This window comes from Lynx canadensis, chromosome X (assembly GCF_007474595.2).
Source record: "Lynx canadensis isolate LIC74 chromosome X, mLynCan4.pri.v2, whole genome shotgun sequence".
Taxonomy (NCBI): Eukaryota; Metazoa; Chordata; class Mammalia; order Carnivora; family Felidae; genus Lynx; species Lynx canadensis.
Window position 1 is genome coordinate 100,249,532 of NC_044321.2, and position 27,694 is coordinate 100,277,225.

The 27,694-nt window shown below is 36.4% G+C and overlaps 1 pseudogene; it reads right to left on the reverse strand.

Moving 5' to 3' along the window:
• Positions 1-2,466: 2,466 nt before the first annotated feature.
• Positions 2,467-27,694, reverse strand: part of LOC115506881 — a 59,822-nt pseudogene continuing 34,594 nt past the window's right edge.

The following is a 27,694-nucleotide window of genomic DNA, read 5'->3' on the forward strand; positions in this document are numbered from 1 at the left end:
TCCTATCTGATGCAATTTCTCTGATGGTCAAATAAAACAATGCCTATGAAAGATTTTTGAAAACCATAAAGAATCGGACAGTGGTTAGGCATATCTTCTAAAAGTTTTCTTGTGTAATCATTTTTGTGTTTCCCTAATTTGGAGGAATTGCCAGTTTTCATATAGTTTCATTTATCAAGAAAAAGAATCACAGAACATTTTATTATAATTAAGGCTCATGAGATTCAATCCTACCTTGTAATTGGGTGGGAAATAAACAATCAAATTAGCTTTAAATTTTCAATCGTTTGGTCTTACGCACATATAAGCTACTCACAGTAGTTCACTCAAATTGGCTGTTAGTGTTTAGTCAAACCAATGGGCCACAGTATATTTGCACAAGGCAGTTAGCAGAAATCAGTGTCAGTAGAGTTAATGATACATTGCTGTATCCATGAACTAGATTCTACACGATGCCATAGTGACCAACGTTTTGATCAATTTCCTAAGAAACAAAATGAAACAAAATAATACCCAGTTTCATTCTATGGCACACTCAGGGGCCTAGAAAGATGAGGTTATAGGTAGAGAGGACAACTAGTTCAGAATGAAAGAAACCCTTGGCCTACCTATAGTCTAGACCAATGGTTTTTAAACATAGTTGATCATCAAAATCTCCCGGAGTTTAAAAAATTATATTCCCAGATCTTGTCCTCAGAGATTCTGATTCAGTAGGTGTGGTGTGGAGCCTTAGAATCTGTGCTTTTAAAATCATGCTAGGACATTCTGAGAATCAACCAGATTCAAGATGCACTAGTCAAAGTGACCATAAGAGGCATAATGGGAGGTGTTCGCCCTCAGTGCTGTGTTCTTCAGAGGCAGTGGAGTCCTTAATTTTGGGCTTTGCAATACAACTGCATCCTCTATCATGCTTCTGTATTATGAAAATAGTATCTCATTGTCAGAGATGAAATAGTACCTCTAGGATAGGTATTATCAAAAGTCAGTGTGCATTAACATCATTTAGGGAGCTTGTTGAAAATTCATATAATATGGTTCCCACTGCCAGAGATTTGGATTCAGTTAGTTTGGGAGAGGGATCCAGGATTCTTCATTTTAAACACGTACGACAGATGAATCTGATAACACACGACCTAGGACATCACAGTTTCGGAAATCCTGGCATAGGCAGCTCTCTATATCAACTTAAATATGTTACCATTGCTGTATATGATCATATTTTTAAAATAATATTTTTAGTGAATATATACATTTTCACAAAGATATAATTAACCCCTTTCACATTCATTACACTTCATTTAAATCCTTTAAAATATGGACCTCTTTGGATTTGTACAGGACAAAGTTGAAAAGTACTCTTGGATTCTATTTTTGTATCCTTAGCATTGGATACTTCAATGCAATTTTAGAAGACTAGCAAATGGATGAGTAAGGATTACCCATGTGATTATTTGGCTCATTAGAACAAAGGAAAATGCATGGGTTGTCTCTAGCACATTTTACTATGAACTAAATATAGCTCTTAGATTATCACAATATCAGCTGAAACTAGATCAACAATTCTTATACTTTAGTCCTTCTTCCTTGGATTATTGATAACTAACATACAATACATTTTCCTGTCAGTCTAGTCCACATCCTTCATGTGATTTTTGTTAACATTCTATTGTCAGGTTGAATTTGTGGGTGCTGCCTGGGTTCAAATAGTGTATAAAGAAGAAAGTGAAAACCACCTGAAATTCCATTATTTGGTGGCAACACTGAATATTTGGTGGACTTCTCCTTATATATGCATGAATATGTATGTATCTATGTAAAACAGAACCAATATAACACTGTGTATAGAGTTTAAGCATTAAATCATATGCACTTTTCATGTCATTAGCTATTGAATTTAAACATCATTTTCAGGGGCGCCTGGGTGGCGCAGTCGGTTGGGCGTCCGACTTCAGCCAGGTCACGATCTCGCGGTCCGTGAGTTCGAGCCCCGCGTCGGGCTCTGGGCTGATGGCTCAGAGCCTGGAGCCTGTTTCCGATTCTGTGTCTCCCTCTCTCTCTGCCCCTCCCCCGTTCATGCTCTGTCTCTCTCTGTCCCAAAAATAAATAAACGTTGAAAAAAAAATTAAAAAAAAAACATTTTCAGAGTTGCTTTTTTCATTGAAAAATAACTGTGATACAATGTATTAATTTCAGGTGTACAACATAGAGATTTGGTATTTATATACATTATGAAATGATTACCACAGTAAGTCTAGTTACCATCTGACACTGTACAAAGTTGTTACAATATTGTTGACTATATCCCTTATGCTCTACATTACATCCCCATATCTGATTTATTTCATAACTGGAAGATTGTACCTCTTAATCCCTTTCTTTGCCCAACCCCTCACTTCCCTGTGGCAACTATCAGTTTGCTCTCTCCTTTTTTTTTTTTTCAACATCCAAAATCTTTTTAATAACAAGTCAAGGTCTGGGGTTCATTTTTGTAGCCCTGCTGGCCCTGTGGCCTCTGGTGTGCTCAAACTTCCAGCCCTCCGGCCGCACGTAGGGTTTGGTGTGGCTGTGCAGGTTTCCTGAGGCTTTGCCAAACCACTCGGCCCTTGCGTGGACCAGAGAGCAAGACTGTGCCACACAGCCCTTGGGGGAGTCCAGGGCCAACAACTGGTCAGAGGTAAGGATCTTGCCTCCAGCTTTGAGGATGTGGATCCAGGCATGGCGGCTCACCGGCAGCACGTACACCTTCAGTTTGGGCACCTCCTGGACATGCACATCCTTGCAAACACAACTGTTTTGTCTTCACAGCCAGGCAGCTTCATCTTCAGGATTATCCGGTAAAGGGACAGAAGTGGCCGGCTGGTGTGACTCATGAACAACCTCTTCAACACAACTTAAAGGTGGAGTTGGTTGGTCTGCCCAGAAACCTGTACAGCTTGACCACAGTGTCATAGAAGTCCTCCATCTGGGGCTCCTTTCGCGGAAACCTTTGGGTCCTTGTTTTGGCAGATGTCGACTCCCACTATGGCACCTCCTGCTCCACCAGTTCCCGAAAGAGAGAAGCATTTTGTTCTCTTTCAGAATTGCATTTTAATGGTAACATAGAACCATGGAATAAATAAAAGACTAAATCTAAAATTAGGTTAGGCATATTCATTTGTGTTCACTAGTCTGTAGTTCCTATCTCAGAAAGCTTTCTTGAGTACTAAGTAACTTAATACATAATCGACACTTAGAACAGTGTCTAACATATAGCAAGTGCTCAATTAATATTGGCTATTATTATTCAAAAGATTTTTGGTCTCTCTATATTAGCAAAAATTACTAATGGCTCCGATAAGCAGATGACATTACATTTCTCCTGGTTTCTCTCATTAAAGCAGCAAAGTTGAATATTAATGAGTATAGAGAATTATGTTGTCATGCATGTTAGTCTGGAAAATATAAATTCATCTCATAAAAAAGTCAAAGGATCAAAGAAGGTTTTTACTGTTAATTGGAAACAAAGTGTCATTGGTGTCCTGATTTAAAGGGCACTCAATTATGATTAGCTAATAAAAAAAGAATAAAGAAATAAAGAAAAATAGTTAAGGTTAAAGTGAAGTTATTATTAGCCCTTAGTTCACTAAAATCTTTTCCTCATAGCCCTTGGCACCAAATAAAATTAAATATAGAAAAGTTTCATAATTCATGATGACATTCTCAGTGTTAAGACATTTTTAGATAAAAAATGCATTACTGAAAGCATACTTCAAAATTATTAGATGCAATATTTTTATAGCCAAAAGCACTTAAATTTTAAGAATTGAACAACTGGAGGACTTGATACTATTTATGGATTTAGAAAGATTTAGTCACTTTCATAAGTTAAAATTCTTTCTGTAAGCCACCTGTTCTTTCTCTCTCTTTAGAAATGGATTTGTTAAAAATATCTCAGGATTCTGACTATTCTCTAGTCTAAGGAAACCACATCAAGAGCAAAGTAGGATATTTTTCTTAATTATTGGTAAAGACTTTGGACAGGTTCGTGGACAGACAGTTCACTAATTTGTTACACTCTTCTAGTAACATTTGAAAAAATCGTCTGAAAAATCTCAGAATAGACACTGCCTAAAATAAAACCAAGCAACTGACCTAAGTTCAGTGAAGTACTGAGAATATATACTACCTTAAACTTTAGCTTAATGAGTCCCTTAATTAGGGAGGATATAATCTAAGGTGCTAAAAAGTCATGTGGCTGAGTATTTGAATTATTGTATGTTTACATCAATTGAACTAGAAGCTATAATTATCAATTAGGGAAAGTCCGAATTAAAAGTTCTTCTGAGGAAGTATTAATGACATGCTTTCTTTATGTGCTTTAGACACATTTATTCACACACAGTTATTCATTTCCAGAAATAAGAAACTGAGTAAATGAACCACTAAAAAAGATAATTGTTTAAAAATGTAGTATTGTCCAAAAACAACAAATAACAGTCTCTGCTTACATACAGTCTTTCTCCACACAGTATATTTCGTTTTAAGTACATCTAATATATTTTGAAGTGTAACCTTTTATTTAGTCCATTATTGTAATTTACCATTAAAATAAAGCTCTGAAAATGATGTTTACAAAGAATCATAAAGTACATGGGAAAATGCATAAGAGATGCAATGTATGAGGCAAAAAAGGAAAGTGACATACAGCTGTATATAGAATATTAGCTGTAAACCTTGTTGTTTTCTCAATTTTTTACAATAAGCATATATTATTTTTAAAGTCAGAAAGCATATTTATCCAATGGAATTCTAGTCAATAACCAAATTATGGTTGGATAATTACAACACCCAACCAGTTTGTTTGTCTAATGATTCTACAAAAGTATAATTTATCATTTCAGCATTTCATATCATGGAACCCAACTTAGAAAATAATTCATTACCTACTCTTGTATATATTGATGATGATAATCAAGGCAGAAGCCCTTTATAAAATACATTTTTAGCCTTTAGCATGACAGGTTAAACAGAAGGAAGACTTTTTTTGCTTTGTAGAGTTATTAGCTGAAACCATCAACAGTTATAAATAAGCAAGCAACATCTTGTCAAGCTGCCCATGACCTTTGATATGTTATCACATACCAAACATTGACTGGGTTTACAAAGATATACCTTAAACATTCTGCTTCCCATTGACTAAAATATATTCATTGTGCATTTCATTCTACTTCACAATTTTTGAAAATCCAGTTTAATAGTTTTTTTTACATTATAATATTTAGTTATAATTTTTTCCTATATTATAAAACCTTACATAATATAGGATTTATTTAACTTTTTATTCCTCCTTCTGGATGAGCTCTGCTGGCATTTTATTACTCTTTCACCAGGACCATGTCTAGCTTTTTTCCATATGTCTCACAGGTAAAACAAAAGTTCTATTTAAGAAAAAAAAAAAAAGACTGGCTTGCACAGTTGTGGGATTTAATTGATTGATTGATAAGAAAATCTATCTGGGGATTGCCTTGAAAAGTCAGAAGTTTCAGTATGGATTTAGACATCCTAAACTCCATTTTCAAGACAACACCTTGGAAACAATCAGTAGAATCAAGTAAATCATTATGAAAATTATAGTAATTGTGTTTTCCAGGCCTGGGTGTTTTCTTTTAATGAATTATGAGAGCAAAGCCTATTACATTATTAACCAGGAAAATAATTAAACAGTATTTTTTAAGAAGAGAAAATAGAAATCAAACCAATTTTAAGAGCACATCAATAAAAAGAACAGAGTTTGGAGCAATATATTACAAATGAACAGAATTTAGGATGTTTGTAGTTCTTTTTTGATTTAAACAGGCATTAGTTTACTTTCTAAATCCAATTTGTATTTACACACATTCACAAGAATTGTAAAATATGAAAAAGTGAAACTAGAATTTTGCATATATAAAGACACTTTTCAGATTATGATTCCAAGAAGGGGGTAGAGTGCGTATAACACTCTTGGAAAACTGTACTAACAATTTAGTAATTTGAGTAGACCCTGGCCTCAACAAACATGAAGTTCATGATTCTGCACACTCATTTATCACTTACTGAAGTTCTCTTTTCATGACATTTATGTGATTCCTAGGTATAAATTAGTTTTCTTTTTTTTTTTAATTTTTTTTTAACATTTTTATTTATTTTTGAGACAGAGAGAGACAGAGCATGAATGGGGGAGGGGCAGAGAGAGAAGGAGACACAGAATCGGTAGCAGGCTCCAGGCTCTGAGCCATCAGCCCAGAGCCCGACGCGGGGCTCGAACTCACGGACCGTGAGATCGTGACCTGAGCTGAAGTCGGATGCTCAACCGACTGCACCACCCAGGCGCCCCTAGTTTTCTTATTTTTAGTTTTTAATAGATATTTCTCTGATATCTGATATTTAGCACTTTATGTATCATATTTTCAGCTCTAATTGCATTTACCAGTATACTAAAATTACACTGGCTTTGAATAAAAATACTATGTGAAAAATATGTACTACAACAATAACTATGACTTCAGAGAAAAATATGTACTACAACAATAATTGTGACTTCAGAGAAGTTAATCTTAGGGAGATGGCAGATGGTCTGTCTTCAATAATCCTTTAAGAACTCCAGGTGGGACCACATGTAGGTGCGATAAAAAAATCAATAAAAGTTCACTGTTAAGTATCTCATGTGTTCAATTCTATCTTGGGACATAAGAGGGGTAAGACCAGAGTGGAGTGGATATTGAAAACTCAGGAAACTGTCAATGTCCTCAAGATATTTACAATAGACTTGGATAAAATAGTTAATGAATGATATAAGAACCAAATTCAGTGATCAATGTGAGGTACAGAGATTGATATATCATGAAGCTACTAAAATGTAAGCTTCAGAGACAGTTACTAGAATGGATGCTTTACAAGGTCCTGAGGGGGATAGTTTGCCAGGGCTGCTATAGCAAAATACCACAGGCTGATGACCTAAACAAAAGAAATGTATTTTCTTAGAATTCTGGAGGATAGAAGTCTGAAATCAAAGTGTCAGCAGGTCTGGTTTCTTCTTCTCTTTTTTTTTTAAGTACCATTTTTCTCTTTTCTTATTTATTTATTTATTTATTTATTTATTTATTTATTTTTGAGGGAGATGGTAAAAGGAGAGGGAGAGAGAGAATCTCAAGCGGGCTCCACACCCAGCGCTGAGTCCAAAGCGGGGCTCAATCTCACGACCGTGAGATAAGGATCAAAAGTCAGATGCTTAAACTGACTGAACCACCCAAGCACCCTAGGTCTGGTTTCTTCTGAGGCAGCTCTCCTTGTAGATAACCATCTTCTCCCTGTGTTTTCATATAGTATGTGTCTTTGTCCTAATCTCTTCTTTTTACAAAGATTCCAACCATATAACCTCATTTTTACTTCATAATTTAAAGACCTTATCTCTAAATACAGTCAGACACACTTCAGCCCATAATACTATGCCCTCTGGCCACCCACATTTATGTCCTTACCACATGCAATTTATATTCACCCCATCCCAAGAGCTACAAAAGTCTGAACCTATTCCAATATCAATTCTAATTCCAAAGTCTTATCTAAATCTCATCTAATTCAGATATGGCTTAGACTCCAGGTTTGATGCATTCTGAGGCTAAGTCCTCTCCAGCTGTGAAGCTGTGAAACCAAACAAGTTATCTGCTTCCACAATATATTAGTGGGACAGGCATAGGATAGACATTCCCATTCCAAAAGGAAGAAATTGAAAACAATAAAAGGATTATGAGTTACCAGCGGAGTCCAAAACCTAGCAGGTTAATGCCATTAGATTTTAATAATTATTATTCAGGATTAATCCTCTTTGGTTTTGATGCTCTTCCTCCTGCTCCAGCAGTGTGACAGTCACACTCCCTTGGCTCTGGGAGGTGGCCCTGCCCCCTCGACTCTGGATGTTTGCCTGACTCTTCTGGAATGGGGAAGAAGAAGGCTCTGTCCTCAGGCTTGTGTCTCCAGGGCCCATGGTAGCAGAGGCAGCTCTACTGACCTTGAACTTTCAGGGTAATTCTTCCCTTTACTTGAAACATAAAGCTTGTTTGCAGACAGATAGCTCTATTGGACCATCTTGTAGAATTCCAGAAGTCAGACAGCCTTCTTTCATCTGTGGTATCACTGAAGTCCAAAATCAACTCTGGGACAGCTTGATTCCAGACTTCTGGTTATGAAATATAATTAAATATTGCTATTTATTCACTTCTGGTCAGAGATTTTTTTTGTTCCCAACTAAATGATAAGTGATGAAATGTGGAACGAAGAAAGGAGCAAGCTTCCGTATCAGCTATCATATTAGCAAATACTTTGTCTAGAAGGGTTAAGCATGTTTGTTGGTATAGAATTGTAAATAATGAGTTTTGGTTGAAATGAAAATTTCGGCTCTTTGGTACCCTCACTTGAAAGTTGTGCAGTCTCCATTGGTATTCTCCTCAAGGTTCATGCCATGCAGCTGTCTAATAGGGAAAAGCATTTTAAAATGATTTCTTTCTGATACTTACAGAACAGAACCCTTGTATTAGTATCTTTGTATGAGTTCTAATTTTCCATTTCACAGCAGCCAGTTTTATGTCATGTGGGGAACAAATTCAGGGTCATTCTTTTTAAATTTGAGACAGTTATCTATACTGTTTAAGTAAAATGTAAACTGTGTGGGTGCTTTAGAGTGGTTGTCAATATTGACTAAATTGACAGAACAATTACTCAACTTTCTATTTCATTTGCCTTTGTACACATAGCCACAACTCAACTGGCTCAGTTAACTTACTCGGAGGAATTCATTTTCTATGAAAAGCTAAATTCTAACATGATACAATTTAATAATAGAGTGGAAATCTTGAGAGTGGGCAAACTTTCGAAGTAAGAATAACATTAAATTTGGTACTCAGATACTTGAGGGCAATTGTGGGTTAGGTTCATTTTAACAATTTCAATGACTCAGGCAGATTTATTCATTCAACAAACTTTCATTGAGACTTCCTATGTGCTTTTCACAGTGTTACATCTAGGGACACAATTTAAAATGTCAAGTCTCAGCCTTCAACAAATTCACAATCCACTGGGAAAATTAGACAAGAAGAGATAATTATGCACAGTATTGTAAGTGCAGTCAGTAGTAGGGTTGTAGAAAATAGTGTTTCAAGAAAATTAATGTGGTTGCATTATGTAAAGTGCACTTGAGTTAAGGATATCAAATTAGTAGTATAAAGTAGGTACTATTACTGTTCCTATTCTCTAAATAAGGAAACTTCAGAGAGATTCAGTAATAGTCTGGGATCACCAGATTATTCATTACTGTGTTCATTCATCAGAAACTTCTCTATGAGCCATGAATAGAGCAGCAATCAAGACAGACTGGACCCTGCCTTAAGGATCTTATAAGAGACCCAGAAGTGCTGTGGTAATTCAGAGAAAGAGATAATAGTACTGTATTTAGAATTGTAGAGGGGGCAATGGACATAAATACTAAAATTATACATTAAAAGGGCTCCTGGGTGGCTCAATCAGTTAAGTGTCCAACTTCAGCTCAGGTCATGATTTTGCAGTTGGCAAGTTGGAGCCCTAGTCGGGCTGTGTGCTGACAGCTCAGAGCCTGGACCCTGCTTCCTGTGTCTCCCTCTCTCTCTGCCTCTCCCTGGCTTGCGCTCTGTCCTTCTTTTTCTCTCTTAAAAATAAATAAACATTTAAAAATAATAATAATAACATTAAATTAAACATTAAAGAACAGAGCTGAGAGTCAAGCTGGGTTTATCCCACTTCTCTATAAGAGGTAGCTCTCCCACATTCTGGCAGCGAGTTTATGGTCAGTGAGAAGGGCTTTGTTGATGCTTATATATATATGGGACTGCAGGACTCATTGAGTTATATTGTCTGAGTGGGCATTTACTTTAAAATACTTTAGGACTGCGGCGCCTGGGTGGTTCAGTTGGTTGAGTGCTGACTTCACTCAGGTCATGATCTCGGAGTTTGTGAGTTCTAGCCACATTGGGCTTCCTGCTGTCAGCGCATAGCCCACTTTGGATCCTCTGTACCCCTCTCTTTCTCTGCCCCTCCCTAGCTCACTCTCTCTCTCTCTCTCACTCAAAAATAAATAAAACTTTAAAATACTTTAGGACTGTATAAGCAGTATGAGATGAGTAAGAGAAAAAATAATTCTAATTAAATTCCTAGGGGTGACTAATTACCATTTGAAGAGTTTTTATCTATAGCAACACTTGGAGGCTAGATAATTAACAGGTGAAGTATCTTAAATGAAACCATCACCTTAGGATTTTGTGATTTGTACAAGTAATGTTAAAAATAATTTTGATTGGAAAACATATCAGTGCTAAGATATTTGATTGGTTTGGAATAATGCGAGAAGATTAACCTCCTTCATATGAGTGAGATGTTGAAAAATTGGCAAGCCCAAAAGTATGTTCCATGCACAACACATCTGTAGCTTATTGACCCTGCATCTCCACTTCACTGAAAATTTTACCACCTAGTATGACTACAAGGCTTCCACATCCTGCCATGTAGGGTGGAAGAATGCAACTGCATTTGTTTCAGAGTGAGCCTTTCATACAAGGTGGATCTGAGGATACAGAAAAGAACTTTTAAAAAATTGATAAATAGGTTGCTAAGAAATATTAGTACCTTAGGTGGAATTTGGTCTGAGAATTGCTTTCTCCTGGTAGTAGGCTTCAGGGTTGAAGATAGGTAGCCTCTATTTATTTTCTAATTGTTGGAGACTGCTGATATTTACCAGAAAAACCTGACATTCACAGAGTTGCCAAAAGAGCTTAGGTCTATTTGTTACAAAGGGTAATTCATTTCCAAAGGGGAACTAGGATCAATAGTTCCCCAAATATCAAACTATCCATGATTAGAATATTGGGGATCAGTGGGAGGAAAAGAATTGATGGTGTTGAGGGTAGCTCAGTAGGCTTGCTAATTTCTATCGGTTCTATCCTCTGGGTTAAGACAGAGCAACAGTACACTGCCTTTTCTCCTGAATGCTTCATAAACATAGTGAAGGTTCATTATTTCAATTCAACTAATACTCATTCTATTTCCTACTCAGGGCATTTGGTCATTAACCTAAATATTATTCAACACTGATTGCATGTTGAAATTGAGTGATATGGACCTCTAACTTCTAATTGGTTGTAGATTTTAATTAGTACTGTTCATAGCATTGCAAATTTTACTTTTAGTTTTACAATGGTTTCTAGATCTCTCTCCCCCATCATTTGTCTTGCAATTTAACCTTTTCTTTCTATATTGCAATTCTGTAAATTGTATAATCCTAAATCTCAAGCTAATAATTAACTGTTACATTGTTCAATCTAAATATTTATTCTTTTATCCAGGAAGCTACCTTTCTTCTCAGCTTATGGAAGGGGTACCCTTAGATAGAGGGCTTTAGCACTCTCCTTTTAATTCTTATTATCTTAAATCTTTCATTCATGGCAATTATGATTGCCTCAACACAAAAGAAGTCTTCTCTCATTCTTTGGCTCTGAGATACAGTAATATCCTATTTCCCCTACCTTTCTATAGCTCATATTCTTCTCCCTCTCTGTGAATGTTTTCCTTGGCCATCTTCTGGTCTCATGTTTTGTAACTCTGCTGAACTACTCCCTCTTTAGGCCAGTCTCATCACTTTCTGTAGTTTCATCAAAGAGATTCATAAAGTAAATAGGTAGCACATAATGATTAGTTGAATGCTGGGAGCTGTAGGGGAGGAAAAATAATTTCCCCTCTACCTCTCTAAGCTTTTGGCTGAGACTCCATGTAATAGAAGATGAAGAAGAAAAAGAAATGGAAGTTTAATAGTATGTATACCTCATCTATAAATGGAAGATACTCAGGAAAACTGAGTAATTCCCTGAAACAGCCCAAGCTGCCACCTTAAATACCATCTCCAGCTAAAGACAAAAGAAGATGTTGGGAGGTGGGGAAGACAGTTATGGGAGGTTATCAAGAAAAGCACAGTAAACAAGAGTATAATTGTTATACAGATTTAGGTCATTACTTTCTCCATTGATAAGTTTCTAGAGATTAAATCATTATTCTCTTTCTGTTATAGAGAGGGAGACACTCTTGCAAATGAAGATTTTTCATATATATCTGATCCTCGAAAAATATAGGTTTGAACTGCATGGGTCCACTTATACGTGGATTGTTTAAAGTAGTGTTGTAAATGCATTTTGTCTTCCTAATGACTTTCTTAACACTTTTTTCCTCTAGCTTACTTTATTATAAGAGTACAGTACATAATACATATACAAAACATGCGTTAACTGTTTATGTTATTGGTAAGTCTTCAGTCAATAGTAGGCCACAGTAGTTAAGTTTTTGAGGAGTCAAAAGTTATACATGCAGTTTTTTAAAGTTTATTTTGAGAGAGAGAGAGAGAGAGAGAGAGAATGAGAGGGTATGACTAGGGCAGGGGCAGAGAGAGAGGGAGTTAGAGAATTCCAAGCAGGCTTCTCACTGTCAGTGCAGAGCCCAATGCGGGGTGGGACCCATGAACCGTGAGACCATGGACTGAGCCGAATTCAAGAGTTGGAAGCTCAACTGACAAGCCACCCAGGTGCCCCTATACAGGGGTTTTTGACTGCAGGTTGGTACCCTTAACTTCTGCATTGTTCAAAGGTCAACTATAAATGCAAATGTTCCTTACAAAAAGGTAACTTCTACTTGGTTTTTGGAGTTTCTTAATAATAACCAGCTAAGATAATACTCATAACAAAGAGGCATATTTGGGAGTGGCAAATTCTATTCTCCTTCAGAGCCACATTGAAAGAGGAATTAGATATAGTGCTTAGGCTTCAAATCTGATATTCCTTTTTAAAATTTTTTTTAATGTTTATTTATTTTTAAGAGAGAGAGAGACAGAGTGCGAGCTGGGGAGGGGCAGAGAGAGAGGGAGACACAGAATCTGAAGCAGGCTCCAGGCTCCGAGCTGTCAGCACAGAGTCTGATGTGGGGCTCAACTGACAAACTGCGAGATCATGACCTGAGCTGAAGTCGGACTCTTAACAGACTGAGCCACCCAGGTACCCCCAAATCTGATATTCCTGAGACATGTTAGTACCATCAATAAAATGGAAACTATAACAATTAACACCACTCAAATACAAAATATTATAAGAGAATATTATGAAAAAGTATATGGTAATAAATGGGACATCCTAAAAGAAATCGATAAATTCCTAGAATCATACAGTCTTCCAAAATTGAATCAGGAAGAAATAGAAAATCTGAATAGACTGATTACTAGTAACAAGATTGAATCAGTAATTTAAAAACTCACAAGAAATGAAAGTCTAGAACCAGAAGCCTCTACAGGTGAATTCTATCAAACATTTAAAGAAGAGTTAATATGTAATCTTCTCAATTCCAAAAAAAAAAAAAAAAAAAACAGAATAAGAAAGAAAACTTCCAAATGTTTCCTATGAGGCCAGCATTATCCTGATACCATAACAAGGCAGACACTACAAAAAAAGAAAACTACAAGCCACTATGCTTGATGAACACAGATGCAAAAATTTTGAACAAATAAATCAAGTGGGATTTACTCCCAGGGATGCATGGAAGTTCAATACCCTCATATCAATCAATGTGATACATAACATTAACAATATGAAAGATAAAAATTATATGATCATCTAAGTAGATGCAGAAAAAATATTTGACAAAATTCAACATCAATTTATGGTAAAAATTCTGAACAAGGTGGATTTAGAGGGAACATATCAAAGTCCCTATTTGAAAAGCCCACAGCTAACATTATAGGCAATGGTGAAAAACTGACAACTTTTCCTTTAAGATCAAGAACAACAAGGATATCCCCTCTCTCCACTTTTATTCAACATAATACTGGAAGTCTCAGCTGCAACCAGCAGACAAAAAATAAATAAATTAATTAAAAAAATAAAAAGCATTGAAATTGGTAAGGAAGAAGTAAAACTGTCACTATTTACAGATGACAGAGATGACATGATACTATTTTTTGAAAACCTAAAGATCCTACCAAAAAACTATTAGAATTAATAAATGGATTCAGTAAAGTCACAGGACACAAAATTACACAGAAATTGGTTCGATTTATATATGCTAATAATGAAATAGCAGAAAGAGAAATTAAGAAAACAATCCCATTTACGATAGCACCAAAAATAATAAAACACCTATGAATAAATTTAACCAAGGAGGTAAAAGTCCTGTACTCTGAAAACTGTAAGACATTGATTAAAGAAATTGAAGGCAACACAAACAAATGGAAGGATATAACATGTTCATGGATTGGAAGAATTAATATTAAAAAGTCCATACTATCAAAAGAAATCTAAATATTCAATTCAATCACTACTAAAATATCAATAGTATTTTTCACATAACTAGAACAAATAATCCTAAAATTTGTATGGAACCATAAAAGACCCTGAATTAAAGACCCTGAAGTGCCAAAGCAATCTTAAGAAAAAAGAACAAAACTGGAGGTATCACAATCCTAGATTTCAAGATATAGGACAAACTGTAGTTATCAAAAACAGTCTGGTACTGGCACAAAAACAGACACATAGATCAGTAAAATAGAATAGAGAATCCAGAAATAAACCCACGATTAATCAATCTTCAACAAAGGAGGCAAGAATATGCAGTGGGAAAAAGACAGTCTCTTCAAAAAATGGTGTTGGGAAAACTGGACAACAACATTCAAATGAATGAAATTAAACCACTTTCTCATACCACACACAAAAGTAAACTCGGAATGGATTAAGGACCTAAGTGTGAGACCTGAAATCATAAAAATCCCAGACAGTAACTTCTCTGACATTGGCTGGAGAAACTTTTTTTTTCTAGATAGGTCTCCTGAGGCAAGGGAAACAAAAGCAAAAATAAACTATTTGGACTTCATCAAAATAAAATCTTCTGCTCAGTGAAGGAAACAATCAACAAAACTAAGAGGCAACCTATGGAATGGGAGATGATATTTGCAAATGACATATCCTATAAAGGGTTAGTTTCCAAAACATATAAAGAACTTATGAAACTCAACACCTAAAAAAAACAACAACATAATCCAATTAAGAATAGGCAGAAGATATGAACAGACAGTTCTCCAAAGAAGGCATACAGAAGGCCAACAGACACATGAAAAGAAAGATTCTCAACATCACTCATCATCAGGGAAATGCAAATCAAAACTGCAATGAAATATCACCTCACACCTGTCAGAATGACTAAAATCAACAACATAAGAAACAGCAGGTATTGGTGAGGATGCAAGTGCAAAGGAACACTTGTGCACTGCTGGTGGGAATGCAAACTGCTGCAGCCACTCTGGAAAACAATATGGAGGTTCCTCAAAAAGTTAAAAATAGAACTACCCTCCTACAACTCAGCAATTACATTACTGGGTATTTACCCAAAGAATATAAGAACAGTAACCCAAAGGGATACATGCACCCCTATGTTTATAGTAGCATTATTTATAATAGCAAAGATATGGAAGCAGCCCAAGTGTCTATATACTGATGAATGGATAAAGAAGATGTGATATCTATATCCATATATCTATATTATCTATTTATCAAAAGAACAAAATCTTGCCATTTGCAATGACATGGATGGAGCTAGAGAGTATTATGATAAGTGAAATAAGTCAGTCAGGAGAAGACAAATATCATATGATTTCACTCATATGTGGAATTTAAGAAACAAAACAAACAAGCAATGAGGTTGGGGGGGGGTGGCGGGAAGTGACAAACCAAGAAACAGACTCTTAATTGTAGAGAACAAACTGATGGTTACCAGAGGGGACATTGGCAGGGGGAATGGGTTAAATAGGTGGTGAGGATTAAAGAGTGCATGTATTGTGATGAGCACTGGGTGATGTATGAAATTATTGAATCATTATATTGTACAACTGAAATTAATATAACACTGTATGTTAAGTAACTGGAATTAAAATAAAAACTTAAAAAAAAACAACCAAATAACCTAATTAAAAAATGGGCAGAAACCTGAATAGACAAATTGCATATGATTTCACTTATATGTGCAGTGTAAAAAACAAAACAAATGAACAACTCCTCCTTCACCCCAAAGAACAGACGCAAATAAACAGAATAAAATACAAGAGAATAAACTGGTGGTTGCCAGAGGGGAGGGAGGTGGGGGGGATGGGGGAAATAGGTGGAAAAAAAAGTCAATTAGAAGAGCTGGTATAGTAGGGAACCAGAGTAAATGGATAATTTCGTAGATGATATTTGATAGTTATTGGAATAGAAGTGAAAACAAACTTCCTGCAGGCATACAGCTTAACAGGATCAAGAAGCAAGGATGTCAATATTAACATCACTGCTCAGGGAAATTCTTGCCTAGGAAGTTAAGGTTGAAAAAAATTTATTGTTTGTTTCAGGAACTTTCTGAGAAGTTATCTATCTAAAGAGTAAGCTGGCTCAGCTAGTTCCCTTCTCAAGACAAGATGTTACTCATCAGGGTAAATATCCCCATTCTCAGATTGCTAGATCACTCAGTGAGAAAATTGCTCACTTAATCAGATGATTACTCAACAAGACTTACTTTGAAACTCCTGCCTTGGTGGGGCGCCGGGGTGGCTCAGTCGGTTAAGCGTCCGACTTCGGCTCAGTTCATGATCTCGCGGTTCATGAGTTCCATGCTGATGCCTCGGAGCTTGTTTCAGATTCCATGTCTCCCTCTCTCTCTGCCCCTCCCCTGCTCATGCTCTGTCTCTAAAAAATAAATAAATGTTAAAAAAAAAAAACTCTTGCCTTGCGGTATACACCAATATATACATTTAAAAATCTATATCACAAATTTTGTTCAATTCTAATCAGGTCCCTACTTTGAAAGAGGTACCTTAAGCCAAACCCTCAAATTTTATAAACATCTGCCTTTGCCTTTCCCCTTCCAAGATACTACTAAGACCTTGCGAAGGTAGTATTTCCACTTACTACAACAAGTAACACATTCTGCTTTGTTTCACTAACAGATTTTTGTTGGTGGTATTTTTTTAAGTTTATGTATTTATTTGAGAGAAAGTGAGAGAGCAAGCAAGGGAGCAGCAGAGAGAGAGGGGGAGAGAGAGAGAGAGAGAGAGAGAGAGAGAATACCAAGCAAGTTCTGCACTGTTAGGCGCCCCCATTGGTGGTCTTTTTTTTGAGTCAGCAGTCATAGATGTGATAGTTAAAATAATGAGAATAAGGGGCTTCTGGATGGCTCAGTCGGTTAAAGCTGCTGACTTCAGCTCTGTCATGATCTCATGCTTGGTGAGCTCTTGCCCTGCGTTGGGCTCTGTGCTGACAGCACAGAGCCTGGAGCCTCCTTTGAGTTCTGTGTCTCCCTCTCTCTCTGCCCCTCCCTCACTCACACTGTTTCTCTCTCTCTCTCTCTCTCAAAAATAAATAAACATTAAATTAAAAAAAAAATAAAATAATGAGAATAAATGAAATTTTTAATGAATATACGTGGCATTAGACTAGAAAAGGGCCAAGGAGAACATTCAGAGAGAGGAAGAAGATGAGCTAGAGAAGACCACACATAACTACAAGAAATATGATTGTGTCATCTATCAGATCCAAGCAAGGAGAGGGTACTTTCTTGATGGGTTGATCATAAGGGTCATGTATTAAAAGTTTAGAATAGTAAGGATTAACAGGAGACTTACAAAATTGTAAGGTTTTCCTAGAAAACCTCAAATAGAACAGCTAGGCACGGAATGAATATATGGTTATTAGATGTGACCAATGGGTCTATACTAAATCTAAATGAATTTGAGAAAAGAAAGTGAAAATATGCTACCATAGATGAACGGAGCCCCCAAACCAAATTTGGCTTAGTGAAGCTTCCAGTCGAATGGAGCATTCATGATATTAGAGAAATGATATAATGGCTTGAATTATTTTGCCCAGAGTTCAGCAAACCTTTCTGTAAAGGGCTTCCCTATCTCTGTTGCAACTCTGTTATCATTGTAAAGTCAAGGAAGCAGCAAATACATAAACATTTGGGAGTGAGTGGATGTGTTCCAAAAAAATTTTATTCACAAAATTAGATTGCATGGTGGATTTGGTTCATGGGCTGCAGATTGAAGACCCCTGATTTATACTAAGGAAATGTTATGAAACAAAAGAAGTATTTGGCAAGCCAAAATATATACACTATTTGTAGACATTAAATAAATGCACTAGAATTGAGCAACTAACTACTGAAAATGTTTATGAAGAGTACCTGAAATTCAGTGTCTGAAGGCAATTTTTTATTTCTCTCAAAAAAAAAAATTGTAGGGCTGAGGCTGGTATCTGAACTGCATGCATTTTGATTGCCATATTGGATCATTCTACACTGAAATAAGTAGGAAGTGTAACACCATATTTTGCATTAAATGTATGCTACCCAATTAACAGCCTTTGTCAATTTAGAATTTTAATCAATGCATGCTGCTTTGCTATTCAAATCTTTTAAAAATTAGAATAGAAAAAGTTAAGGTAATTACTACAAATTAACAAGATACTTAGATTAATCCAGTGAACACTTGTAAATTCACGTTCAGACTTAAATAATATTAATCCCCAAAAGAAGTTTGGATAGCATTACTATTCCAAAAAGGGAGGTAAATGGGGGGAAAAGGAGATTGCAATGGGTGTTCCTTGTACAGCTCAACTATAGAATTAACAATTTACTTTGTAATGAATTTTAATTTTGATAATATATGAACTATGCAAGTTTCATAAACTAGGTGCTTGCAAATAATGTGGTTGTGATATCAATATTAATGTCAAAGCAGAATTAAATAAAGATACTTAGTAGTAAAATCATAAAAAGTGCTGTCAGGACGACTTTCTCATTTAATTATGAAAGTGCACTATTACAACTTTGTGCATGCCTTTGATTTACTGCAGATCACACTGTTTTGATTATTTAATCACCTGCTGGTATTTCTTATACTTTATTTTAACTTTGGATTAGGAAAAACCCCCAAATTTAAAATATATTACATTGCAAAATATAGGCTAAGTGCTTTACATTGCAACACCACATTTAGTCCTTACACCAAATCCTGTGAGGTAAGGACTATTATTATCCCCATGCTACAGATGAGAAAAGTAAAGCACAAAAAAATTATGTAACTTTCTAGTAGTAATAGAACTCTTAACTGGCAGAACAGAAACTTGACCAAGTTCTATTTGTCTCAAGATCCCAATCTTTTAAGTGCCCTAATGTATCACCTCTAAAATTTTTTTTTAACATTTATTCATTTTTGAGAGAGAGACAGAGCATGAGTGAGGAAGGGGCAGAGAGAGGGAGACACAGAATCGGAAGCAGGCTTCAGGCTCTGAGTTGTCAGCACAGAACCAGACACGGGGCTTGAACTCACAAACTGCGAGATCATGACCTGAGCTGAAGTCGGACACTCAACCGACTGAGCCACCCAGGCGCCCCAATATATCACCTTTAAATAAGACTAATTGGAGGTGGGTGTGGGGAGTGCAGCAATACAGCTAGTTAATGAAGTATTCATCACATGCCAGGTTTTAGTGCTGTACTGGATATGACAGGAAATTCTCATTTGATAACAATTAAAATATTATGTAATATGTATACCCTGTGTACTATGAGACCCTTTTGTAAGTATAGTTAATACAAACCTTCTACTGGATTCATCATTTCAACAAAATGGAATAGGATATATCAAGAAATCAGGAGTATGTCTATGAACCGTTGCATAAGACTCTGAATTCTTTGAGAGTAGGGACTAGGATCTTGTTTACCTTTGTATCTCCAATGCTAAATGTGGGGCCAGTCATAAAACAGAAAATACTGGAGGTCAAGGGGAACCAGTAGTTGACCAACCACTTACCATTGTATAATCTTGGGTCAATAATAACCCGCAAATCTCAGTTTTATTATTTCTAAAATATAGTTGGCTGCTGGATAATTATAAAATTTGAAAAAGATACACTTTTTTGAGGTTTATTTTTATTTATTTTGAGAGAGAGGGCAGGCAGGGGAGAGGCAGAGAGAAAGGGAAAGAGAGAGAATCCCAAACATGCTCACACTGTCAGCGCAGAGCACAATGTGGGGCTTGAACTCACGAACAGTGAGATCATGACCTGAGCTGAAATCAAGAGAAGGATGCTTAATTGCCTCAACCACCCAGATGCCCTAGTTTTTTTTTTTTTTATTTATGAGGCTTGCCATCTAATGTATGGAAGGCACACCTGTAATGATACTTATCTTACCTTGCTCACAGAATTGATATGGTCATGAGTTACTGTATGTATTTGACACATTACAAATACTCTACAAAGATTAACATTGTAATTTCAATTATTTAAAGTTGTCATCCATCTATTAGTCTGGTTTATTTTGGTTGCAGGAGATAGAAATCTAACTCCAACTAGCTTAGGAGGAAAATGAATGTATCGAAATTATATAAGATAATTCCCTGAATCCAGAAAAGAAGAAACAAAACTGCAAGAACAATATAGCTCTAGGAAGCTCAGATATGTTAAGTAGGGTCTCAATGCCATGGGTCTCTTTTTTCCTCCTGCCCCTCTCTCCCTTTGGCTTAAGAATTAGTTCTTCCCAGGCTTCTTTACTTGGTAGAGAAAATAGCTTCTGACACCTCTAGAGTCATATCCTCATACTTGTTTTGATAACTATATAGTTCCTTGACTAGAGGTAAGAGAGACATTTCACCACAACCTATAGCTGAAAAATCCTGAGGAAATACTTTGCTTGCATGCAAGGATGGGATGTCCATCCTGTGCAAATCAATGAGGTCATACAATTGGGTTGCTATAATGGTTTCAGCCTGGGTCATGTGTTCATTCATTTTTATAAGAAATGGGCTTGGGAAAATATCTTGAGTAGACAAAGGCAACAATTTCTACAATACCATAGCTTCATTTGTTCATTTTCCTCTGCTCATGCCCATGCTCCAATGTGCCATTGGATTTGATTTACAAAACTCACCTCCACACACAAAAGTATTCAGAATTTCACGATGGTGACAGCAGAACATTATATCAAGTGTGGGGCCCCTTTTGGGATCAAGCAACTTTACTACATGGGTTTTATGCACATAAAGTCTATCTTGCTTGCTTGTTCACTTTGGGAAATAGGTCCTTGCTTACTCTTTGAACATGTAGTTGCTCAAAAGTGTTCAGAAATTGTTGGAAAAAAGAACTGAAAAAAATTCCTAGATTTGGGTTTACTCATGCACATGTGCTTGTATACACATACACATATACACACACCCCCCTCATTCCTGAAACAAAAATGTCATTAAATAATACTGAATTTTGCAATATATTCCTTTCTTTTTATTTATTTTTAATGTGTTATTTATTTTTGAGAGAGAGAGAGAGAGAGAGCACAAGCAGGGAAGGGGCAGAAAGGGAAGGAGATAGAGGATCTGAAGTGGGCTCTGCACTGACAGTAGAGAGCCTGATGCGGGGCTCAAACTCACGAACCACAAAATCATGACCTGAGCCAAAGTCAGACACTCAACCAGCTGAGCCACCCAGGTGCCCCCATTCTTTTCTTTTTAAAAATGTTGGTCCTCATCTAATAAAGGAATACAATTTCCTTGAAATGTGACCAACTCATTCTGGTTTGCCTGGGACTTTCCAGTCCTGTGTCCCCTCACTTCTGGCAAAAGCCGGATGTGTAGTCATCTTGTCTCCATGTCTCTTTTCTATGTCATTAATTCCCCTTCTTTGCCTTGATTTATTTTCAACCTAAGCAATCTATTTCTGTGAAACCCTTTCTGATACTTCCAGCCTGAGGTAAGTGCTCCTTCTTCTCTGCTCCAATAGAGTGCTGGGTATAACTTTCACAGAATTTACCACATTGCTCCCTTGGTTGTTTCTCCCATTGGACGAGAGATCCTTAGGGCATGAGGTGAGTTTTTTTTTTTTAATCTCCATTTTCTTTGTGCCTAACATAGTGCTGGGTACATAAAGAGTAATCAATAAACACTTATTGAAAAGGAAAATGAAGCACCGGATCTAAAATTGCTCTTAATCATGAGGAAACTGAACTAACCACAAATGGTCAATAATCCTTTGCTTAGTTAGAAAATCAGCTTGGACAGTCACAGCTTCCTTCAGAAATACTAAACAAATTGACCCACCCTCCAAATGTTGGGGATGAGTTCAATTAATTCCTTATTTACTAGATTCCTTATATTACCCTAGCCATCTTTCACCTAATGAGATGTGTGTTCTTTAATCTGGATATAAGAAATCCATTAAAGTCAGCAAACGATTTTCTATTGTTTTGATATCAAGTTTCCATATCATTGGACATAGTTGTAGAACTGTGATGTTACTGAAAAGTCAACACTGTTATCTTCATATTACACAATAAGACTTTTTCCTAACCATGTTGATGTCACTGAAAGTTGAGTTTGAAGGATAGAGATAAAAGATTAAAGTTTGGATTTAGACTCAGTGAAAGAAAAATAAAGTTTTGCTTAAAAATTGCCTGCCTAATGTTGACATAAAGCTGATGGATATAATCAATTTATCTAGTGTCATGAAAACATCTAGGTTGAAAGGCTTTGATTTTAGTAAGAAAAAGAAATAGTGAATGTCTTACTTTACACCAAGGAATTCAGCTTTATGCACTGAAATGCATGATTTCATAGGCTACGAGTTGGTTTAAAGACAGACTATAAAAGTATTATTTTAGATTTCAAAATTGTTATTTATGCTATTGAAAAAATTTTTAAATACATTATATGAAGAGCTGTTTGTACAATCCTGATGCAATATAGAAATTTGCAATGGTCACCTTCTCTTAAATATTTCTAATGTTATACTCTAAGTTAGTTTTTACTAGACTATTGCAATGACTTTTGATACTGTGAAAAATAAGCCCACTGCCCCAATCAAAGGAGGGATGCAGAGACTTGGAAGCACAGTGAAGCTAAGCTTCAATCGCTTTTCTCGCAAGAGTGGGTGTCTGATGGACAGGCACACTCAGGGCAGTTACAGCAGGTAATTTATCTCCTAGTGTGAAGTCCCTCCCTTGATTCCTCATTGGCTGGGCACTACAGAGATTACAGCCTTACTGGGAAGTCATCTATGCCCATGGAAGACCGAAAAAGTAGTCTGATTCGAACAAACATACATTCCTCGAGGTGACTCAGAGACTTCAGATCTTTGGCTCATGCTCACTGCAAAGCCCGGGAAAAATAAACCTGCGAAATGGAGAGGGGAAGAAGGACCAGGAAGTGAAGTGTCTAAGGGTTTGGGACTCCATTGGTGGGAGGAGGAGTTGATACATATTTCCAATAGGTTGCAAACCTATTGGTAACCATACAGCACAGCTTTTATTTGGTATTTTTGAAAATGAATCATCTCACTTCTCGTACTAACTTCCTGGAGTTAGGCCAAGCTTCATAGGTTTGTTGGGAAAATAAGTAAAGTTATGCACCATAAATGGCTGATGGGACTAACATACGCTCTAGTTCCTAGCTTAGAGACTCCTCTTTCAGGTTCTTCTTCCTGCCCTGCTTGCCATGCATGCCAAATTACTACTAACATGAAATGCGGAAGTAACAGACAATAAATAGTCCCCTGTGCTTATGCTCAGGACTCAGATCTCTGGAGAAGGATCTTCTCTGAGCCTGCTGGTGTAAAATAAAACTCCGATCCACCAGGATCTCTGAGTGTTGCTTGGTTTTTCCACCAGCAATCCAGCTTGGTTCCATAACAGGTTAAGAAGGACATAATCCTCCCCAGACTGTTCTCATTTCAAACATCAACCATCTGCTTGGGGGTTCCCAGGCCATGCACACTTCTGATCAATTGGCCATAAATTCAGGCTTTCCCACTACCCCCATCAAGTTCAATAAATTCACTAAAATGGCTCACAAAACTCAAGAAAGTACCACTTATGATTATACTTTATAATAATAAAAAGTATAAGATCCAAGACCAGCCAAAAGCAGAGATATATATGGAAAGAACTGGGAGGGTCCCAGATATGAAGCTTCCAGCTTCCTTTCCCAGTGGAGTCAAGATGCATCATCTTCCTGGCACATTTACATGTAACAATATATACAGAGTATTGTTAACCAGGGAAGCTTCAGTGTCCAGACTTTTTATTGGAGTTTCATCATATAGGCATGATTAATTAAATCATTGGCTATTTAATGGCACTCAACCTCCAGCTTCCTTTCCCTCCCCAGAGGTAACATGACCTGAATCCTTAAACATCTAATCACATAGTTTTTCTGTCATGGCCACCTTCTAACCTAAGTCATCTCAGTTAGCTCAAACTATATAGGAACCCACCATGAGTCACCTTATTAGCATAAACTATCAGAGCCTACTATGAATAACAAAGACATTCTTATCACTTGGGAAATTCCGAGAATTTAGAAGTTACCTCCCAGGAACTAAGGACAAAGGCCAACCAAATTTTTTGTTAAACAACTACTCATTGATAAATTGGGAGCTATTAAGATTTCTTCTGTGCTTACAGACTAGCATTCTTTATCTACGAAGTACACACACTTTGTTTTATATGTACCAAACAGAATACACCAAAAGGAAAACATTTTATACATAAGCTGTTGCAAAAACACATTGATCTATTTTTTTTTTTTTTTTTTGAGTGCAGAAATAAGTCCAGGGAATAAGGATTTGGGGCCACTAAAGCTTTATTCTTAGGAGTGTGTTTCTTTTATTGTATAACTTTCAAAACAGCAAAACAGCTTCCTGAGTGCTTCACATTGTTTTATATGTGTAATATCATTTAAGGTCTTGACATACATATGGAATATGCAACTACTAAAATTGCATGGTTATAGCATTTTCCTTTTTTGGGAGGGGGTTCCATCTTCTCTCTGCATGTGTATTTATTTCTTCAGTTTCTTTCATACGTTACGGGAGGAAAAATATTTTTTCCTTTACTCTTCTAAGTTACTTGGCTGAGACTCCCCTGTTCTAAAAGACAGATTAACGAGAGAAAAACAAGTGTAATAGCATGTATAACTCATGTATACATGGAAGATATCCAGAAAAATTGAGAAACATCCCAAAATGGCAGAAGCCATAACCTTAAATACCATCTCCACCTACAGACTAAAGAAAGTGCTGGAGGGTGGGAAAGCCAGTTATAAGAGGCTATCAGAAAAAGTACAGTAAACAAGGAATGACTGTTATGCAGATTTAGGTCATTGTCTTCTCCATTGATGTGTGTTTCTAGAGACTTACAGGAGGAAGACACCCTTACAAATGGAGATTTTTCATTATAAATATAAATGTTCTTTACAAAAGGGTAACTTCTACTTGGTTTTTAGAGCTTTTCCTGTATCTGCTATTTCTTAAAAATAACCAGTTTGTGGAATTTAGAAGTATGGCATAGAGAATATAGTCCATAATGTAATAATGTTGTATGGTGACAAGTCGTGACCACACTTATCAAGGTAAACATTGAGTAATGTATAGAATTGTCAAATCACTGTGTTGTAAAACTGAAACTAATATAACATTGTATGTCAACTATACTTCAATTAAAAAAAGATAACCAGCTTAAAGTAATCCTTTAGCCAAAGAAGCATATTTTGGGATGGCAAATTCTGCTTTCCTTCAATAACTTGGTTAATCTCAGAGATTTTGGAGTCAGACTACCTAGGTTCAAATTCCTGCTCTTCCATTAACTAGCTGCATGACATTGGGCAAGTTATGTGGCCTTTCTATGTCTCAGTTTTTTCATCTAAAAAACAAATAATAGTAATATTTACCTCACAGGTTGTAGTAAGGATCCAAATAATATAATAAATAAATAAATAATAATAAAAATAAATTATGTATGTGAAACACATAAAAGAGTTGTTGCAGAGTAAGATTCATTAAGTGTTGGCAATTCTACTTTCAATATGAGAATTATACATGTTTTCGATAGTAGATCAAAGACAACAATTGCTTCTATATAGCTAAAAGGTATTGCAGGATTTTTTACCATAATACCTGGGATTCGTTGTCTTGCCTCTTCGAAGAAGGAAGAGGTGGACATGAAATGAGCAGCAGGCCAAAGTTTATTAGAATATAAGATCAGAAAGGAATAATAGTAGGAAAGCTCTCTTTATAGAGAAGGGATATTGGTAAGTGAATGCCCAAGAACTATAGGCAAGGGTGCTTGTTTTACAAGGTTCTGGTCAGCCCTCCCTCTACCCTTCCCCCTTGTTCTTTCTTGGGTTCTACCCTTATTGGCTTGATAACTCTAGGTGCTGGGTTGTTCATTCCTGATTGGCTCATTTTCATTGTATGAGGGGTGGTCTACAGCCATACTTAGGTCTTTTGTCAAATTCCTGAGGGAAACCTGATGGGGAGTAAGTGGGGTATGTTACATTCTTAAGAGGAACCTTATGCCTGAGGGGGTTTGCTGTGGTCAGAGGCTCCAAGCACTGTTCCAAAACAGGTGTTTTTCCCCACCCAGGGACCTCAGGTCATAACTTTTCCCTCTCTGCCTACTGAATCCTATCTTCTCCCATCATAAAGGTTACTTTGAGATCAGCTAGTCTGAACTTAATATTCTCTTTCACTCCTGAATGTAAGCAACAAAGCACATATTTCAGAGGTTCAAGGGAGGCAAAATAACTTGCCTAAAGTCACACAGTGAGTGGCATAGATGTGATTAAAATCCTCATTTCATGTTTCCAAGCTGAGTGCTCTTTTTACCATGCTGTACTGCATTAAGTTGAATGCAATTTATAATCATTCCAAAGTAGTACTCTCAGAAATCTTGGGTAAAAAAATTCAAAAGTACTGATGTGCTAAACAATACTCAACCTAGGAATACCTTCTCTATGTATATGCAAAAGAGCATGACTCAATTTCTTCAAATGTGAGTTTATGTACCTAAATTTGTGAAGAGTTCTGTATATATCTTATGCATTTTATTTTTTATTTTTTAATTTTTTTGCTATGTTCCCTTAAATTGATTCCTCTTGCTCAGAACATTTTTATTTTTTCTTTTGCTTTGGTTGTTGACAGATTTATTTTCAATTCAGTACTGCTCACTGAATTGCAAAGGAAAATAATGAGTGTGAAAGTGTTAACAGTACACCCACATAGCCCTTCCACCTGGTTGCCTTATCCTTCCAAACAGACACCACCCCAAAGTAAACCATGTTGCTCAAAAACAGTGATGAAAGAAGAGTGGGAATAGTCTGTTGTGATATTCTAATTCAAATGCTATCTTGAATGTTTTTCATGGGCTGTTGTGATAAGGGCTGACATGATTCTGTGATGAACAAGGCAGCACTTTCAAATTGAAGTTTGTGGAATGCAAGTCCACTTGAGATGCTAACCATCCCACAAAGAGTTTTGGGGGGCAAATAGACAAGTCTGAGTTAGAGCTTTCTAAAAAATATTTCTGGATTTCCCAGTACCTTTCATTTGCCTTGGAACACATCTTCAAAAACACTTTGAGAAACATTACAACAAGATTTTGATAGTGAAAGGGTTCATAACTTGTAGTTTGAATGTTTTAACTGAAAATTTTGTTAAGGTAATTGTAGATATACATGCATTTGTAAAATATAGGGAGGTTCTATATATCCTTTATCCATTTTCCCCCAATGGCAATATTTTGCAAAACTATATAGTACAGTATCATAGTC